Source organism: Dendrobates tinctorius, unplaced genomic scaffold (genome assembly GCF_039654945.1).
Source record: "Dendrobates tinctorius isolate UK_male_01 unplaced genomic scaffold, ASM3965494v1 ptg000129l, whole genome shotgun sequence".
NCBI classification, from domain to species: domain Eukaryota; kingdom Metazoa; phylum Chordata; class Amphibia; order Anura; family Dendrobatidae; genus Dendrobates; species Dendrobates tinctorius.
In genome coordinates, this window is record NW_027361797.1 from 40,136,802 (window position 1) to 40,143,256 (window position 6,455).

Consider the following 6,455-nt stretch of genomic DNA (forward strand, 5'->3'; position numbering starts at 1 on the left):
TATCTGGTGGATAAAAAGTTCTGCTAATCACCTTCTCCTGGTTGGTTTGGGTTAATTTTACACCAAGCCTTTTTTCAGCGTTTTTTTTTTTCTGCAGCAAAACCTGATCTTTTGGCAGGAAAGAAGCTGCAGAAAAAAACATGTTTTACTTAGTTTTTTCTTGCATTTTTCACTGTTTTTAATGCGTTTTTGTGGCAATTTTAGCATACTAGATTTGTCTCTTGTACATGCTGATAAAGTTCTGTATTGGAAAAAAAAAGTCCTATTCCAAAGAACAAGGTTTTGGCACAAAAAAACCACTGCAAAATATGATACCTGCGTTTTTGAAGCGTTTTTTCACCACCCATTCAAGTTAATGGGTGATAAATGCTGAAAAATCACTGAAAGAAGTGATATGCTCTGTGACCGAAAAACCTTGCAAAAGCACAAAATACTGAAGACAAAAAACAATGTGTGTGCATGGGATTTCTGAAATCTCATAGGTTTTGCTGTTACTGTAAAAAGCATCTGAAAATTAGCATAAAAAACACATTAAGGCCGGGGTCACACTAGCGTAGAACACGGATGAGTGCTGTGCGAGAAAACATCGCATAGCACTCGGACCAGTGTTAATCTATGGGGCAGCTCCCATCACAGTTTTTTTGCTCGGGCGTATTCAGCGTGCGTGTGAAATCGCAGTATGCTGCGATTGGCATCGATACAGGGCCGAGACTCGGCTCACTCGCACACATATAAGTCTATGGGTACGAGTGACACAGCGCACATCACTCGGAAATCATCCGAGTGCTGTGCGATATACGCTGACCTCGGCAATGGAGGAGATGGAGAAATTAGTTTCTCTGCCTCCTCCGCAGCTGTGCTCCAATCTTCTCTGTGCGATAGTAGCATGATACTTGGCTCCCACTTTGCACAGAGCAGGAGCCGAGGATCATTAGCATATTGCATCCAAAGATGATCTCGCATCGGATGCCATACGCTAGTGTGACCCCGGCCTTAAAAATCCACAAAAACGCACAGTATGAGCTTAGCCTTACACAATTTTTCAATATCATAAACCTGAAAACCCTTGGTGCCAAGTAAATGTTGTAAAATTTTTAGCTGTATTAGAAAAGAAAGGGTTCGCCAAGAGAGATTACCAACTTAGAATAAAAGCTGCATAAACGTAATGAAATAGAACCAATAAACTAATAAAGAAACACAACATCCTTCTATATGTTTTCTCTCTGTGAGAAGAGGAAGAAAAGGAAAAAAGAAAGGGAGGAGAGGTATTGATGATTTCTTGACCAAGCTGGTATCAGCAAATTTTTCAATGTTAAATACCCGAAGACCCCCTGTTACTACATGGATGCTGTAATATAAAATGTGTAGCTGTATTAGGCTGGAGTCACACACAACGTATAAAAATACGGTCCTTAATATAAAATGTATAGATGTATTAAAAGAAAAATGAGCTGGAGCCACATGGAACTAATAATGGAACATAACATTCCTCTTTAAATTTAAACCCTCTGGGAATCTAGTTTGAAAATTGAGAATCTAAAAAGTTTCTTTGGTTAAAAAGGCACTCCCATGAAAATGTTTATCCTCTTACAGCAGTCTCACATGTCCAGCTAATTCCAGTACCGGAGAAAATGGTACCGGAGCAATCCATGTCCGTGTGGATACGTGGTACATCCATGTGGCACACGTGTGGCAACCGTGTGCCGCATCAGGACCACATGGACGGCCGCTGGGGAAGAAGCGCTACAGTAAGCGCTGTTCAACTGCGGCTGGTGCTGAACACGGCTGTCATTCTTATCTTCTGCTCTGCTGGCAACAGCGAGCAGGATAGATGAATGAATGAAAACCCAACGTGGGGTCCCCCCTCTGTTTGTGAACCAACCTGTCAAAGCTGACAGCTGAGGGCTGATATTCTCAGGCTGGTAAGGGGCCATTGATCTTGGCCCCCCAGCTTAAAAACAGCAGCCCCCAGCTGCCCAGAAAAGGCGCATCTATTAGATGCGCCTATTCTGGAGCTTTGTCGGGTTCTTTCCACTTGCCCAGTAGTTTACAGTCGGAGCAGTCGTATTAGCAGCGCTTCGCCTGTAAACTGATTAACCCCCCTGAGATGGATTTACGCTGTGGGATGTGACTGATCGCCGGACAGGTATGGATATTGTTGGTTTATTATTTTATTATTTTTTACAGGAGAACGATGGCGTGGATAAGGAATTAGGAATATAATAAAGCTTTAAACAATTTGTGGTGTATTCTTTCATTAAAATACTTTGTTCTTATTGTGTGTGTTTTTATTTAACCCTTGAATAACTCTAGGATTAGTAATGGATAGGTATCTTATTGACACCTCTCCATTTCTAAGCTGGGCTTAATGTCACCTTACAATAGAAAGGTGACATTAGCCCCTTATTAACCCCACTTGCCACCACTATACTATTGGAAACCAGCAGTGGACGCTGCTTTACTGATTGGCAGGCAGCACCACTATCCACCACCGATTCAGTCCATGGACAGCACTTTGGAAATACCTGTCATTCTGGTCTAACTGTCTCAGAACTTTAACATATAACAGAATATCCCTATACATCCTTGGTATACCCAGTAATCTTAACCAGCTGTGACAGGATCTTACTAAGCAACAGAATAACCCTCCGCAGCAGGGGTAATGTACCCCCATAGGAGTCTATGATTCTCTCCATTCCAGTGTTATTCTGCTACTCCATATTCACAGACCACTCAGGAGCAGTCTGTGTATTGATGAAGGTCAGATGTATTGACCGAAATGTTTACTGCCTTTGACTGCAAATAAAATCCTTCGTTTGTTCTCAAGTTGAATGCCAAAAATTTACTTTATCAAATAAAAAGTAATATCTCTGTTTGTCAGGCAATACTTGTATGTGTTTACGCTAACAGCCACGAGACATGCGGCAGCGGTGATGCAAATATATGTTGCCAGCACGCCGAAGAGACTCGGTTAGCATACTAGCATGCTCAGATAACACCTTATCCAAGCACGTTCGCTCAACACTAATTAGCATGTAATAAAAAAATCCTCAGATCGGCTGCAATTTCTTTTAATATGTGTTAATTCACATACAGCTGTTCCTTCAATGAGCACCATTAACCTTGAGGAGAGTATTACCAGCAGTTTTTCTATGATGAGGTGTAGTAATAATAGGCTGTCCAGCAATGGCCTCTACCGCCAAATCCAAAAAGGTGATGTTATTTGAATTACAAAAAATGTACTTTATAATTTGAAGGAATTATTGTTGACTGAATCAATGCTAGGTATGGCAGATACTGTATACCATAATATATCTGCCATACCTAGCTTTGCTGATTATATTATCTGCCTCTAACAGACCCGTATAAAGTGAAGTTCCGCACACATCTGTTAACCTGTTAAGTGGCACTTTCAATATGTGACAGAGGCTTTTACAGTGCATCAGCAGAGGGCGAGCTGTTTTATCTGCCAATCGGCACCTTTGCAACATGATCGCAGGGCGCCAATGGTTTGCCGTCGCTGTCAGGGGTCTGCTGACCCCCCGTGCCTGCCATGATGGCACTCCTGTAAAAGCCAGCCCATGGCTGGGGTTCATAGGAGACTGTGATTTTTACTATGCACATTATATAGCACTAGATCCCGGATGTATTTTCAATATTGTGATATTGCTGTATATACAGTACAAGCGATTAGACAATCACAGGTTCAAGTCCCCAATAGGGACTAACAAATACAGTAAAAAAAAAATGTTATTTACAAAAAATATATATATATACTGTATAAACGTTCACATCATATTTTTCCCCTCAAAAAATAAAGTACAGATATGTGGTATTGCTACATTCGTAAAAGTCCGATTTATCAAAATATAAAATGAAGTAAAATGATCAGTAAATGGTTTAACATAGAATCATAGAATGGTAGAGTTGGAAGGGACCTCCTGGGTCATCTGGTCCAACCCCCTGCTCAAAGCAGTAAGGAGAAAAAAAAAATCAAAACACCATAATAGCGTTTCTTTGGCCACCGCCATAAAATGTTATAGATGATGATCAAAACATTGTTTTTAATCCAAAATGGTATATATAAATAAGTTTGGCTCAGTATGATCAGCTATGTCGAAGGAAAAATATGTATATATATGGTTCTTGAAAAATGGTAAGAAAAAAAAAGGAAACAGCAGTAAAATGTCTTAGGAAGGTATTATTGAATACAAAAATAGGATAATAAATGACATATAGAAAAAAGTTGCATACAAATTTCTTAAATTAAAAGAAAATAAACCAGAAACTGATCACTTACATTTTGTGTTTAGGATCCAGGAGAGGCAGAAACTGGGACACGTCTTCAATTCCACTGACCCCAAGAAATGACCAACATCCAAAAGTCTTACACACATTTTTAAGACCTGGTCTGTTGTTGCTCATCCCCCATCCTGTGATGTCACCTCTAGGCAGGATCAAGATAATTGCATTCTATGGCTCTTTATGTTGATGTATCCCTCACCTGTGGATTGTGATGTGTACCTTCAAAGAAAACCAATTCCCAAACCAAATGTGCAAATAACAACCAGTCCACACAGGAATCCGACACAATAGTTGTGCTGGGACACCCTGGGGAGTTAATGGCTTTGTGCTGCAGGAAGCCTAGAATCAGTGTCTTCTCCCCACTCATAATAGGGACTGTTACACATTAACTCTTTAGTGTTCCTTCCATTAACATATCAAAAGCCCATGGAGTATCTCCCCCAATGGTCCCACAGGTTTGAGTACTATTGTCAGGTCTGTGCTGGACACCCGGGGTCTATGGCTTTGTGCTGCAGGAGGCCTAGAGTCTTCTGCCCACTTAAGAAGAAGGTGTGAATGGTTTACCTGTTACAGTTCAACCATTCAGTGTAGGACTACTGCACCCAGCCACTGACATCTCATGCATCCCCATGTCAATCACTAAAGAATGTATCAGACAATAGTTTCATGGAGTCATCTGGCACATGAGAGTTTCTGTCACCTGTTTGCACATCCTCTTTTTGTTGATCTTGTCCTGCTTTGTGCTAAAGTCATGAGAAGTAAAAAGCGGCAGCATATCAGTCAGAACCAAGCTCGGACTGGCCCACCGGTGAACTGGAGGATTCTCCAGTGGGCCCAGGCACTGACACCTGCTGGCATACTGGTCAGCAGCTGCCTAGGGCCCCCACTGCTCCAAGGGCCACCACTGCTCCAGGGGCCCCCAGCCAGTGGCTATGGGGCCCCTGAGTCAAGGGGGCCCACCCTGTGCCAGTGTAGCAGAAGCTGGACACAGTATCCTGTCCCTGCTGCTAAAGCGAAATGAATATTCATGCTTCCCCACACTCCTATGGGTGTAGAGAGGAGTGAATACCATTTCTCTTTAATAATAGCGGGCATTGTTAGCCGCAGGCTGCAGCTAACACTGCCTGCATGTAAAGCCCCACCACCACACTCACTGTGTGAGAGAGTGATGCGGTGCTTTGTGTGTGTGTGTGTGAGAGAGGGGTGGTGGGGAAGGACAATGATATTGGTGGGGGGAGGCAATGATGGAGGTGATGGGCAATGATGGTGGGGGGAGGCAATGATGGAGGTGATAGTCAATGATGGTGGGGGAGGAAGTGATGGAGGTGGTGGAATAGGCAGTGATGGGGTGGTGGGGGAGAATGATAGTGTTGGTGGGGGAGAATGATGGGGTGGTGGGGGAGAAGGCAATGATGGAGGTGGTGATGAGGACAATGATGGGGTGGAGAGGGGCTGCATTATACTTTATGACGGGGCTATATTATATTCTGTGGGGGGACTGCATTATTCTCAGGGGACTACATTATATTCTGGGGGCTACATCATACTATATGAGGGGGCTACAGTATACTCTATGGGGACTGTATTATATTCTGAGGTGGGGCTGCATTATTCTCTCAGGGGACTACATTATATTCTGGGGGCTACATATTACTATATGAGGGAGGCAGCATTATGCCCTTTGAGGGAGCTACAGTATACTCTATGGGGGGCTGCATTATATTCTGTGGTGGGGCTGCATTATCTATAATATAACCGGCTAAGCGTCACTCTGTCCGAAGCCTTTATAGACTGCGCAAGCGCGACATGCCTGCGCAGTCTGGCTCCAGACAGAATGAGGCAGCGCGGTGAGGAGTTTGTATGGTGTCGGAGATATCGGTACGCATACACACTGCATACCGCTATGTCCAGCGCCATACTTACCTGACCGGGAGGAGCGTTGCCGCGGTGCTTCTCTTCGGCCGGAGAACGGGGCAGGAGTGCGGCCGGCATCGCGCATGCGCATAGCGCGATCCAGCGCCATTTAACTGAAGACAAATTTGCAGTGTGTCTTCAGCAATATGACGCCGGACAGCTCTATGGGCATGCGCGTACTCCGGCGCCAGACTCCTCCCCCAGCCTCCAGCAGAACGTGACAGGCAGCGCTGGAG